Here is a 14776-nt window from a genome sequence, read left to right as displayed (position 1 = left end):
AGGAAGTAAACAAGCTTTTCCAGCAGATGAAAGATAGTGGAATCAATCCAGATGTTGTCATTTACAATACACTAATCGAAGTTCAGGCAAAGGTAGGTCAGCTTAAGCAAGCTTACAAGTTTATCAAATTGACTGCCAGCAGCACAAATGCTACAGCTTATCATCAGCACAAAGAAGACTGCCAGCAGAACATATCACTATTAAGCTATTTGAACGAATCGATTTAAAGTCAGCCTTAGCACAACTATTGACTAGTTGTGTGCTAAATTCCCAAACAGAACACCATGGCTAACAGTGCAGAATTTTTGAACAAGAGCAGGAAACAGAGCTACATAGACAGTGCAAAACAGGGAAGGCCAACAACTGCTCAAATTGACTTCTTCAACAGCTCGAAAGAGCAAAAGTCTTGTAGCAGAAACAAGGCATGTAAATTTCGAGCAAAGCAGGAAATAGAGCTGCCTAGACAGTGCAAAACAGGGCACCTTTCAACAGGCTGACAGTCCAAACAAGTATTCCCAAAATGCTACATATTTCAACACAATTCATTGCTTGAATCAGTTCTTTTTAGTAGCACGACAAAATAGAGTTCTTATAGCTGTAACAATGCAGATAACTTTTCGAGCAGGGGAAAAGAAAATAGAGGAAATCTGCACATGTACAAGCAGTGACACAGCTGAGTTTCAACACCAATTGTTTCCCGATCAAATAGAGCTATCAGTTGACATAAGGACTCGACAGAACAAAGAACAGCAACAAGCAAACTAGACTATCAATAGGCAGAAAACAACACTTGTTTCCAGAACTCTTCCGGGCTCCAACTAAGAAAAATGTACTAAATGTTCATAAAAATCACAACATAATATGTCGCTAGAATGAGATTCGGCTAACATTTTCACGACTACCCAAGCTTCAACCAAACAAAGCAAACTAATGGAACAAACAACAAGAATTCAAAAGTTAAAGCGTCGCAGATTCATACTCTGCTAGCAACCACAGGTTTCATCAAAATGTAACTTATCACGTTGACAATGCATAAATTTTAGCTTAATCAAGATTGAACTTCTTAACCATGTTTTAAGCCGTCTAAACAAAGTAGTACAAGAGAGGAAATGCACCCGAACGCGCAAAACTTCAACTACTTCCAAGAGCAGAATACAAGAAGGTTTAGTAGTGGAAATCCAAAAACAAAGCAACAGCAGAGAAACAGGACTTAGCAGCCAGGGAGGAAACTTGACCAGCAGCTCTCAACAGTGATGAGCTCGCTTAAATCAAATTCACTTGAAAGGAAATCATGGAAGGAAAATGGAGTTTTTTTCTTCGAATTTTCAGAGTTTTGGAAGCAAAGTGAGAACAAGCAAAAGAAAAGAACTCGAAAATTTTCCCGTTCTCTTTCAAAAAACGAAAAGAAAATAGAATGAATAAAACCTAAGAAAACTCAGAACCAAACCTCCATTTTTCTTCCTCTGATTTTTTTTTACCCCAGAATTCTCTGAAATCCTCCCCAATTACAAAAATCAGAAACAACCTTTTTGAAAACGAACCTCTAATGAATGTGGGGCTTGGATTCGGTGAAATCGATCCAACGCCTCACACTCATCCAACGAATAGTTCTCAGAACCTTCCAATCGCGTGCTATATCTCACCTTCGAGCGAGTGAGAGGAGGGGGAATCTTTGGTGTCAGAACCGTTAGAAATGGCAAGAAGAGAGAAGGGGGAAACGCGTGGTGTGAGGTTTGATGCTCACTCGCCATGGATTTTGCCAGAATTTGGGGCTTGTTCGCGTGTTCTTCGGAGAATAAGAACAGTAACGCGTTGGGTTTGGGACTTAGGGCTCGCCCGTTTGCTTCTTTTAGTTATGAATTATTTGGGAATGGGTTGGGTCAGTTTAAGGCAGACAGGCGGGTAAGGATGGAATTGGGTTGAGCCTGGACGGACTGGGTCGAATTTGTTTGGGTTGAATGGAATTTGGGCCTTGCATTTTAATCCATTACTCTACAGCCCTATTTTCTTAATTCTCTTTTTCCTCTCTTTTCATTGTTGTTTTTTCTTTCCCTTCTTAATTAATTAAAACTCCTAAAAATAATTAATTTACTAAATTATGCTAAATACCTAATATAATATTTACAAGCATTAATTATTTCTAAATTAAAGGGGAAATTATTGATTTGGAATTAAAAGGCTAGAAACGCAAAAGTAAGCCAATCTTGTGATTTTCATTTTAATTGAGTACCTAATTTAATAGTTAATCTTAAAATGTGAAAATCAATCCTAAATGCCAACGCATGGTATTTTTGTATTTTTTTTCATGAATTAAATAAAATAAACATGCACAGATAAATGCAAACAGTTGACAAAAAATGCCACAAAAATTCACAAAATTGCAAATAGTGGAAAAAATTTATTTTTCTTGAATTATGAGAGTAACCCACATAGGGCAAAAATCACGTGCTCACAACACACACCGTATTTTACACTTGCTCTTTGAAGTTTGATTTCAGGTTAATTTAAGAATGTTAAATTCTCAGTCCGCTAACTTAAACGTTGACGTCGAGTCAGGCCACCACGGTGAAAACAATAACGTGGCACCCAGCAATGTCGTACGCCCTCTTGATCCCAATGGTGTCCCAATCGCTGACCCGGTCAACGCTAACTCACAGGTTGCCATCAACATCAACTGCCAACTGACCCTGAAAATAGCATTCGCGGAGCAATTCGACCATCTATACAAGAAGCACCCAAAGGAAAAGGTGATGGAGTTAGCTTGCGGTTGATCTTCAAAATGTTACAAGCTTAGCAAGCGGCAATAGCGCATTTGCAGACCCAAAGTCACACCCCTAACAGGATCGAGCGTGAGTGGGTAAAAGAAAACGCTCAAATGGATGAACAAATTGCCATGAAACTAGATAAATTCGCGCTCGGGAAATATTTCAAGCTGATGAAAATGCTCGAAGCGCTAACAAAACGGGTTGAGTCTAGTAAGAAAAAAGATAATGACAAGATGGTGAAAACTTACAATTCGAGGGTCGATCAGATCCCGGGAGCGCCTCCAATATTGAAAGGGCTGGATTCAAAATAATTCATTTATAAGACTTTCCCCCCAAGTACGGCACTGAAGCCAATCTTGAAGAGATTCCGAATGCCCGAATTCCCAAATATAATGGGATCATATATCTAAACGAGCATGTAACTTCCTATACATGTGCAATTAAAGGCTTTGACCAAGAAGTCGATGAGATCAAATCAGAGTTAGTGAAGAAATTTGGGGAAACCTTGTCCAAAGAAGCGATGATATGGCACCATAACTGCCTCTGAATTCTATTGATTCATTTCTATTCTTGAAGATGCTTTCTTAAAAGCCCATGCCAGATCCATCAAGGTCGAGACGAGGAAATCAAACCTATTTAAATTCAAGCAGAGAGATAATTAGATGCTTCGGGAGTTCGTGTCAAGGTTTCAGATTGAGCGAATGAACCTGCCCCCGGTCGTGGATGATTGGGCCATTTTGGCGTTCACTCAAGGGCTCAAACCGCGAAGTTCCATTGCTTCTCAATAATTGAAGTAAAACTTGGTAGAGTACCCAGCGGTTACTTGGGTCGACGTCCAAAGCAGGCATAAGTCAAAGATCATAGTCGAGGACGACCAGTTGGGGCCGCCCTCGGGGTCTATTTACCCAAACAGAGCGAATGACAAATCTAAAAGGATTAGGGACTAGGAGCCAAGGCCGGTCTGAGATCGGTATCACCCGTATGACTCAGACAAAGAGGGAAATAGATACAGTCACCACCCAACCAGGAACGACAGGAGAAGTTATCAAGCACCAAACAACAAACAACCGGGGTTTGATGAGTAAGGGCGGTTTCGGTAGATCGCTCGGTGGTAGGGAAGAACCGAGATTTTTGGTGTAAAACTTCAATGTGGATGTTGCGAGTATAGTGTCAACCATTGGTTGCATCAAAGAGACCAAGTGGCCTAGGCCACATTAGTTCGATCCCGCACAAAGGGATCATAGCTTGGTATGTAAGTACCATGGTACTCACAGTCACATGATCAAATATTGTTGACAGTTGAGGTAAGAGGTGGCTCGACTATTCAACAATGAACATCTTCGAGAATTCATAAATGAACGGGCCAAAAATCATTTCAATAACAGGGATGCCAACAAATAGATTGAACAAGAGGATCCCAACACGTGATCAACATGATCATTGGGGGAGTGGATGCCCCCAAGGGCCAATGATAAAATGCATCAAGGTTTCTATCACAAGGGAAAAATGAACCCGGGATTACGTCCTGAAGGGGCCCATCTTATTCAGCGACAAGGATACTGAGGGCATCATCTAGCCTCACAACTATGCACTAGTAATATTCGTACTTGTCAATAAAGTTCGAGTTAAATGTGTATTAATTGATCCAGGTAGCTTGACCAACATCATCTGATAGAGGGTCATAGAAGAGTTGGGATTATTGGACCAAATCATGCCGGCAGTCCAAGTGTTGAACGGGTTCAACATGGCATGCGAGAAGATGAAAGGTGAAATAAGCCTACCATTAAACACTATGGGGACCACCCAAGAAAAAAAATTCTACATGATCGAGGGGATATGATGTACAATGCCTTGTTTGGAAGGCTATGACTTTACACAGCCGCAACAAAAGCACAGATGCATCATACGACAACCACTAACGAGTAGCAGCAGCAAAGATTGCACCTTTATTAATAGTACTAAAGTAAAGATATACTAATTTCTATCAATAATTTCTTAGCAGCAAAGATGGAACATGCAAATCAAAATTAAGAAAATCACAAAGCAGATACGAGTGCTTAAGCATATCACTATCAAGCACTATCAAATGGATATGGGAAGATTATTATAGTGCACACCGCTAAGAAATAGAGTATCTTCAGGCAGATTTTAATGGGTCAAATTAAAAAATAGAAGAAAATTCCCTATCCCTCACCCACCCATCAGTAGGTACGTCGCCAAAAGAACGAATTTAAATGAGTACTTTTTCATTTTAAATAAGCAATATTAATACCTAGAATGAGTTGGTCTTCTTTGTTGCTATCAGTGGATGGACGACAGATTGGTTGCGAAGTTGGTTGCTATGCAGAAGAAGCTTCTCCTGGAGAATTATCACCCAATGCCGCAAGAATAATGTTAGCATCAATATTAATTCCTGAACGCTAAAGTCGTGCAAGGACATCTGCAACAACTTCTTGACGGATAGTTGCCTTTTGTTACTCAATTTTTTCCTCCATTCTTTGTATCTTCTCCTCCATTTTTTGTAGAGAATTTGTAGTATTTGAAGAGGATTTAAAAAATCCTACTTTCCCTCTCAAAGAAGTTCTTATAACCCCTCGTTCATACAATCTCAGACGTCCCGGATGTTCAGGCTCATGACATATGCAAATGCATCTACGGACTCATTGCCATTTTCATTTTGTTGTGCTTCAATTTCCTCCATTTCAGACTTCAAAGAAAATTCAAACAAATAGAACAAGTAAATAAAAAGTAAACTAATAAAAACAAATAATTGATCTCAATATAACATCAGTTAAATATAATTCGCACAATTTTACTAGTTGTATCTTCATCCGAGAACTTGTATGATCGCCCATCTTTCCTTTTTCTTGTATCTACAAAGACTTCCTTTGGTGATAAAGGAGCCGAAGTTTCCTTATCATTTTCCTACTTACATGAAAGTAAGTTAGCATTCTTGATGATCTACCATGTACTAAACAAGAGCCAAAATTGAGAAATTGGTTGCCATGATTTGTTAGTTACACACCAACTTAGAGCGAACTAAAGCAAAACTTTTTTTTCCACCAGTGTGAGGATTCTTCTAACTTTTTCCGGTTTTCAATATTAATTTGGGACATTCTCTGCAAGAAGAAAGAAACATCAAACAACAACTTCATTATGGATCATTCATGTTCTTCAGTACAAGCCATTCAGATATATATGACCAATTATTCTCATAACTTAATTGATCTCTCAAGTCATATAGTTCATCCTTAAATTGCACAATCAATCTAGAAGATAAGGACCTTTTTTTTTAAGAACTAGGGGAGGAGTTTTATCACCAATGCAAGTTTAAGGAAGGCAATGGAGCAAAAATAAGGTTCTGGGAAGATAAATGGTTGGGGGACTCAACATTGCAAGCTGATTTTCCGAACCTTTATTCAATATCCACAAGTAAACAGTCAACCATTTCACAAAACAGAGCTAAATTCTACATCTTCTTGATGCTTTCTATGAAATACATTAACTTATTAAAAAAAACAAGTGGCTCATGAAGCAGGATAAATGATTCAACCAGCTAAATGGTCCGCCATCTCCAAAAAAATTCTTAACAGTAAAGAATCAAGTCACATCACTAAAATAGTAAAAATGTAATATAAATGCAGTTCCATTTGTCTAATAATGAACGTTAAACAAAGAAGAGATCAAGCCACTAACAACAAAAAGAACTGTTGGCAAGACAAAAGCAAATAGACTCATTGTTGTCCAACTTCAGCTTTCTTCTTTAGCCAAAGCCTATCAAGAGCACTATCAGCGTCTTCCTCGGCTAAACTCATCCAAATGCCCAACGTTGAGCTGGACATAAGCATGATCCTTAGAAGTGATCAACCTGTTAGTGGCAGAGAACTTCCTATGGATGTAAAGGTCCATGTTTTGTCCCTCGTCGTTCTGCATCTTGAAAACTAGGCTTTACACTAGTAGACATTAGAAGTTAAAAGCCCCTGGAAGACAGTCTCTAAATAAAAACCTAACAACTAAATCCCCCAATTCTGAAAACTAAAAATCACAAAATATATCGCATAATACAAACAAAACAGAAGCAAAATAATGGGTTTATCAGAAATATTATCAAAGAAAGAAAATAGAAGGAGCAAGGAAATAATTTTTCAGACTAGGGAAGAAGAAAGCAAAATCGAACAGTAACAGCAAACATCGAACAGGTAAAAACCCGAAAGCCTACCTCAGATATTGTGGTATATTAGCAGATAATAGTCGTCCTTCACCGGAAATAATCGTCCTTCACCGGAGCTGGTCGACAGAGTTCGCTGGTGGGTTCTAGGTTGATGAACAGAGAGAGAGGTGTTTGAGATTTTGGGGGAATCGCTGTTGAGAGTGAAGTCGATGTCTTCTAGGTTGGTTTTGTGTTTCAGAGTTATTAAGATATTAGTGGGGTCCATTATTTTTGTTTTTTAATAAAAACCTATGAGGGAAACAGAGGAGGGAAAATTAAACCGCTCTAATAGCTTTTTATTTCACAAAACCGTTCCCACAAACAACCTTATTGTATCGCATATAAAAACCATCTCCATACAGATACTTATGGTGATGGTTAATAGACTATTGGAACGGTTATTGTTCAAAAGTGTGCCAGAAGCCTTTTGACTCTATTGGGATGGTTAAAACCGTTCCAAAATATGATCTATTGTAACAATTACAAAACCGTTGCCCAAAAACTATTCCAATAAATTTGTTTTCTAGTAGTGCGTTCTGATTTAACCCTTCAGAGTGGAAGGAACAACTGAGGGAACAGGTCCCTACCAGTTCCCGAGGAGACTATACGAAGTCAACTCTTCAGTTAGAAAGTTGATACCTATACACGCTACAGTACATGAACAGTGTTGCAGTCAACTTTTCACTGAAGACTTTTTACCTACCTTTCTTACATCATTGTAAGTGATGTCACACATGTATATATACAATCAAGAAAGGTAAAACAAACTCAATTGAACTTTTCAGAAGCTCATTCACGTGACTATCCAGCAAGAAAGTTTCAAGTGCTTCAAGAACAAAGAACAAAGCAACTACGCACCAGTTCCCACATTGAGTTATTGTATGTCCTTAGTTGAGTTGTAACTTTGTAATAGTTCTTCAATTGTAATTCCTATCTAGCTTTTTTAGAAGTATTCTATAGGAACCCTTTTGTAAACCTTAAACTAGTGCGTTTGAGTCTTGGCTAGAGTTAGTCATGCTGTAAAGTCTTTGTAATAGAGTTATTATAAAGTGGCTTGTAATAGAGTATTACAAGTTAGTAAGGGATTAAGAGGTTAATTCCTAGGTTGAATAGGTTGTAATCTAAAAGTTGCTCAGTAGTGAATTTGAAATCCTACAAGGGTAGGTCGAGATTTTTAATCCCGTTGAGCTGGGAATTTTCCACGTAAAATTCCTCTTGCCATTTAATTATTGCTCTATATGTATACTGTTGAATGTGATAGAGAACCTGGTTCTCTATAGAGTTTGGTTGACCCTTATATTCTATCAGCCAGCATATCCTGGGCCTCGGAGGACTTGTTCGAAGCTACCTACTACTTGGACATAAACGTGAGATACTCCCGTCCGAGGGCATTCCGTTATGAGATGGCCGAGTCCAGTTGTGCTCGGAGCTCATTATTTAGTCGAGACCACTTGTGGACTTTATCCTTCATCACTCTGAGCTGGTCCTTGGCCGATGCCAAATCCTCTTTGGTAGCCTCCTTTTTCGAGGCCAGAAGATCCACCTTGCTCCTCAACGCCTCGGCTGATGCTTTGACCTCGTTTTTTTCGGCTCGGAATTGGTTGATCAGGTATATCTTCTCTTAGACCTGTGAGGTTGCATTATTTGCAGCTATTCTTAGCCTCTCATTATTAATCTAAAATACCCTTACCTTTTCGACCAGAACAATATGTTCCCGTTTCACCGACGAGGACTCCTTTTGAGACTTTTCCTACTCAGCTTCGAGGATGGGAGGTCCTTGAGGGCCTCGTCTTTTTTCTCTCTAAGAGCTTTGTAGATGTCCTTCTACCGAACCTATTCCTTGAGCTTGAACTTGATTTGGCTCACCTATATTAAAGACTGATGGAAGCTCTCGTGATGAAGCACCGAGGCATGAGAAACAAAAATGATGAGATCATAAGAATATGCAAAGGTTAAATGAACCCTTTAAGGGATACAAAGAAAGAAAAACATACAATGTTCAGTGCCTGTAGTGCCTCGTTGAAAAGGCTCGATGCATCTACCTCGTTCATCTTAGCTTGGTCCTCTTCGGTCACCAAGTAGCGATTGTAGCTAGCAACGCCAACCGATCCGGACAGCACCCGGGTATCCGCTAGGATCGTAAATTATAGAATATAAGGATCCACCAAACTCTATAGAGAACCAGGTTCTCTGTTCGGTCCAACAGTACACACACCCACAACAGTAATTAAATGGCAAGAGGAATTTTTCGTGGAAAATTCCCAGCTCAACAGGATTAAAAACCACGACCTACCCTTGTAGGATTCCAAATTCTTTACTGAGCAAACTTTTAGATTACAACCTATGCAACCTAGGAATTAACCTTTTAATCCCTTACTAACATGTAATACTCTATTACAAGCCACTTTATAATAACTCTAATACAATCACTTTACAACATGACTAACTCTAGCCAAGACTCAAACACTCTTGTTTAAGGTTTAAAAATGGGTTCCTATAGAATACTTCTAAACAAGCTAGATAGGAATTACAATTAAAGAACTATTACAAAGTTACAACTTAGCTAAAGACATACAAAAACTCTATTTGGGAATTGGTTCGTAGTTGTTTTTTTCTTTGTTCTTGAAACACATGAAACTTACTTGCTGGATAGTCATCATAAATGAGCTTGTTAAATGTTCAAGTATTTTGTTTTACCTCCCGTGAATGCATATATACATGTGTGACATCACTTACAATGATGTGAGCAAGGTAGGTAAAACGTCTTCCGTGAAAAGTTGATTGTAGCGCTATTCTGCACTATAGCATATTCAGGTAGCAACTTTCCAACTGGAAAGTTGACTTCGTACAGGCTCCTCGGGAACCGGTACAAACCTGGTCCCTCAGCTATTCCTTCCACTTCTGAAGAGTTGAATCGTATTCCACGCTGAATCCCAACCTGGGACCTTGTGTTCTTGAGGTCTTGTACATGTATAACAAGTTACTTATCTAGTTCTGGATAGTAAGTTTGTTAGATTATCAAAACATAAAGTAAAGTACTTATAACTAAAGTACTTGAAACCTATCAGTAAACATGACCGTTCTTTTATGTTGAGATCTACACTCGGGGCTAGGAACTGCATCACCAGCTATTGGCTTGATCTCGGCCCGCCTAACTCTGGCAGCATATCCCTTTTTGAGATCTCTAAGTGACCAAACCCGGAGTAGTCCTCTAATTCACCGATGTCCATGCCTTCAAATAATAGTTTTAGGGCCTTGTCTATGGCCCATGATATCTCGGTTGGTTTTCTTTAATGGCCTAAACCTCGTAAAATAGAGACTTCATGTGAGATGATGACTCAGGATGTCAATTACATTGGAGGCTTCTCTCGGAGAGGGAGTAGCTTATCGAGAGGTCGTAGCCACTAGCTTTCCTTCGGGCTCCCAAGCCAAAGAGGGTTCGCCCCCCGGTCACTTCCTTCTTATGCTGCCTGCTCTTCTGCATCAATGGCTAGCCCATGGGCAATGAAATCCAAGTCGTCATCTTCAAGGTAGTCCCTGAGCTGGTAAAGGGATTCGGGGTACGATACCCTGGCCCGAGTACTCTTATTTTTTCTCTCTAAGACCCTGACCACGAACCTCTTCTTCATGGCCTCGGCGTTCACCTCTAGGGAACCAGAGACCCCCTTTTTCTTCTCTTTTTCTCTACATTCTTTGCAGCGGCCTCGACATTAAGCTATCCCGAAGTGTAGGGTTTAGCAGGCGAGGACGGAGCCTCTTCCTCTTCCACTACTTGAAACTCAGTGGTCTTGGGCAAACCTATGGAAGAAAGAAAGGGACTTAATAAAGATGATAGTTGAATAGAAAAGGAAACTCAATCGGGTGGAGAATACTCACTATGGGAACAAGCCTCCCACTTGCCCTTTAATAGTTGGGGCCTTCGCGCACCAAATATCATAATTGTTTGACTATCCCCTCGACCTACTCTTTGAAGCAAGGAACTACTTTGTGGACTCGGGCGACCACTGCACAACAGTAGAACCAGGCGATGAGAAAGAAGAACAAAACCCAAAGAGTATTCTAACTACTTAAGAGGAGAGGAACTTACGTGTTAAGTTCCATTTTTTCAGGGAATGATAGGAACTTGGGAAGAATGATATCCTTGGGCGTAACACAAAAGAATCTCCCTTACCAGCCTCGGTCCCTGTCTTCATCGATGCTCGAGAATGGATCTTTCTTTGCTCGATGGAAGAGCTTGACTTATCCCCCTCAAAATATTCAGGGACTGTGGAGGCGAAGCAGATGGCCGATGTTAAACCAAGGTTCCACCATGTTATTGAAAAAGTGACAAAGAAGGATCATGATCCTCTAAAAGGACGGTTGAATTTTCCCGAGGCTGACTTTGTACCTTTTGTAGAAGTCGAGGAATATTGTATCCACCGGGCCAAGAATGTAAGGGTATGTATAAACACTTAAATACCCCTCCACATGCATAGTGATGTCCTTATCAGGTCCAGGAACAACCACTTCCTTGCCCTCCCACTTGCAGTGCTCTTGAACCATCGAGAGCGTGTCGTTAGTGATGGAGCATTTGTACTTCCACACCTCCTCACCTTAATCCCCTTGCTTGGAGGCTTTTTGGACTTTAAATTCATTTTCTATATAGCAGCCTCCAAGGATGAAATTCTTTAAAGGAAGTTTGGAGGCCACTTTAGGTATGACCACTTCGACATTTGTGGCCGGGTTAGATGTTGAATGGACTGTCTATTAGGGCAGAGATTTTGAATTTTTCACTATCAAATTCTGGGAATATGAATGTATATAGGCGTGTATGAAGATTTGAAGATGAGAATGAAGGTCTTAGAGTCAAACTTGAAGATTCACGAACAAAGTATGAATATTTGAAGATGGGAAGATGAAGATATGAAGATGTGAAGAACAATATATGAAGATTTGAAGGGATTATGGGCAAGTCAAAAGTTCGGGGGTAACATAAGAAGGTTTGAAATCGGAAAGTATAAAAGTGAAAAAAGAACCGAAGCTTTTATAGAGGAGAGGTAATTAATGCATGATGTTTCGCATTCAAGGACGGTCAACCGGTAGCTGACACATGTCCAAAGCCAGAGCGACACGACAGATGGGACGCTTTACTATCTCATTGACCTGATTGCAGTGTATGGAGGAGTGAACCAGGGTAAATTAATCACTTCTAGTCGGTTTGATAAATTTGCTCTCCGAAAAGTGAGGGGACTATCTTTGTACGGGTAAAATCGTGGATAATGTTACCCCCGATTTCCCGGTAAAGAAACGAGAGGGAAGCATGATCTGACGCAACCCCAAGTAAACTCAAAAGGTTCCTCGCCTCGGAGCCCGGGGAGGACGAATGGTGCATCCAGGATTGGACACGGCTAAACAACAAGTCCGTGTAGAGTAAAGGTTCAAGACTAAAAAAAAGAGAAACGGTTGAGCACGATAAGCGGGGAGACGTAACATTCTCCCTCTATCGGATATTACAGTGCAAATCCCGCCTAATATCAATTGCAGATCAACATTTATCGAAAAATAGGAGTTTTACCTTATTTAGACTTGTACTAGGATTGAAGCTCCACTACTATATAAAAGGGAGAACTTTTTCATTTTAAACCACTGTTGGCACGCATATCAAAGCAATAAAATTTCACTTTCATTCTCTAGCTAATGTTCATTGTGATTTTTAGCTGCTTAATTATTCTGTTAAAACCGAGTCAGTCTTGAGGGCTTGATCGAGGTTAATTTTCAATGTTCTTCTAAAAGGACAGTCTTGATTATTCATCACGTTTAGTTTGATTATTTTGCTTCCCTTTACTTTAATTAATTTCTGTTCATAGATCATTCGTATTAAATTAGATCGTGTATCCTTTAATTGGGGGCGGGGATGAGGGGAGGGGGGATGTGAACCATTTTAAGAAACAAATACATTCATTTCTAGAAAATTACACTCTAACCTCAAACTATATTGGTTATGAAACCTTTGTCATATGCTAGACAGGATAAGAACTTTCATGGGTGGAAAAAGATAAAATACAAGCCAACTCTATTTTCTTAGTCATTTACAAGCTTACATTAGTCGCATTTTTTTGTGTATGTTCACTCCAAGAAATTCCGTAAACATGAGGGAATGCATAAATATGTATTAAAAATAATCCAGGTATCATATAACCAAAATGTTTTACAGCACAAAGAGCATCATCATTATATTGTCATGATTATATGTAAAACCATATGGGACTCTCTTCCCCTATCTAAAAGATTGACCAAATATAGGGTTGATGGATCTACATTGAAGGTTAATACCAAGTGCGTCAGAATTAGCTTAGTATAGAATATGTACCTTCCTAATCATCTTCTGCTCACCAAAAGGTTCTCGTGTCCCATTATGACCTTGATTAGTATCATTGGCCCATCTAGCTTTTTGGTTGTCACCGATAAACCTCTACAAGCTAAGTCATTTCCTCTCCAAGGAGTTAGAGTTCGTATCATTTGGAGTTGGTTTGATATAATTAGGACGCTTGGTTGCTTAGAAGTTCATTATGATTTTCATGCATTTTGGTATCCGATTCGTGATTCCAGATGTAATTTTGGTATTTTGATCATGCAAGCGAGTTCGTATGATGTTTTTAGACTTGTATGAATGTTTAGTGTGCGTGGGATTGGGTGAGTTTTGGATTGGTCTTGTCAGAATTTTGTGTGTTGGTGCTGGTTCCACCATATTTGCGATGTTTTTGTCGCAAATGCGACAACCACATTTGTGAGCTATTCTCGCTTTTGCGAATCTGGGCTGCTGGGGAAAGGACCTCCCATTTGTGAGGATTAAATAGCAATTATGGAGACTGGAGGCTCGCTTTTTCCATAAGCCGCTGGGGGAACACTTTTGCATTTGCGAAGTTTATTGTCAGAAATGTGACATTAGCAGGTCTGGCTAGGTTCGCTTTTGCAATCAAATGAAACATCTGCAACTTGTTTATAGTTGAGTATTTTGTGACATAGCTTCATTTTATCATATTTTGAACCCCCAGACTCGGTGAGTGGCTATTTTGTGGAGATATTTTAATACCAAACTATTGGGTAAGTGATTTTAATCAATTTTCAATTATATTACATGGTTATTTATGAGAATTGACATCAAATTCATTGGATTTGAAGGAAAAATTTAGGGATTTTTTATCTATGATTGGAAAATAAAAATGTGAGTTTTGAGAGTCGAATAAGACTCAGAATTGGAAACAAACCACATATATGAACTCATGGTCTATGACTAGTCGAGACCTACCATTCGGCTCGAGTTTTGATCGGGCGGGCACAGGGTTTACTTTTGTTGATTTTTGTAAAATTGTATAAAGATCATAGCTTTGTTAATTGGATTGGATTTTTCTTGCATTGTTTGATATTATTAAGCCATTTTTACTAGATTTAAGTAGAGAGGAGGTAAATTTTAAAGGAAAAAGCTATTTTAAGGGGTGAACTAGTCTAATTGAGGTAAGTATTTTGCCTAACTTGGTGTAGGGGAAACTACCCCTTAGGAGTTGTGTTGATTTTACTATTTGAATTACGTGAAAGACGTGTACACGAGGTGACGCGTGTATACAAGTGCTTATATGTGGTAGTTGACCGGTTTAAACTCTTAGGCTTCTTTCATGCATTAAATTGAAGTTGTTAGTACATGTTTTACCTTTTATTGTGAAGTCTACTCTTATATGCTTTAACTGTTAATTACAATTACTTGTTGAATTAATGCCTTTATCCGTTACATGTCTTACTTGTTAATTGATTCTTTATAATCGTG

At 39.2% G+C, this 14776-nt stretch overlaps 1 long non-coding RNA gene across 1 annotated transcript in view; it reads right to left on the bottom strand.

The window, feature by feature from the left end:
* The window catches only part of LOC107804501 (uncharacterized), a 33232-nt gene extending 26100 nt beyond the window's left edge, over positions 1-7132 (bottom strand). Inside the window, exons 1-4 of the long non-coding RNA XR_001652264.2 lie at positions 6985-7132; positions 5791-5884; positions 5574-5690; positions 5038-5472 (exon numbers count right to left, since the gene is read on the bottom strand). This is a non-coding gene — a long non-coding RNA (uncharacterized LOC107804501). The remainder of the gene's footprint in view (positions 1-5037; positions 5473-5573; positions 5691-5790; positions 5885-6984) is intronic.
* Positions 7133-14776: the final 7644 nt, after the last annotated feature.

The sequence above is a fragment of the Nicotiana tabacum genome, chromosome 6 (genome assembly GCF_000715075.1).
Source record: "Nicotiana tabacum cultivar K326 chromosome 6, ASM71507v2, whole genome shotgun sequence".
NCBI lineage: Eukaryota > Viridiplantae > Streptophyta > Magnoliopsida > Solanales > Solanaceae > Nicotiana > Nicotiana tabacum.
This window is presented reverse-complemented; position numbering and strand designations above follow the sequence as displayed.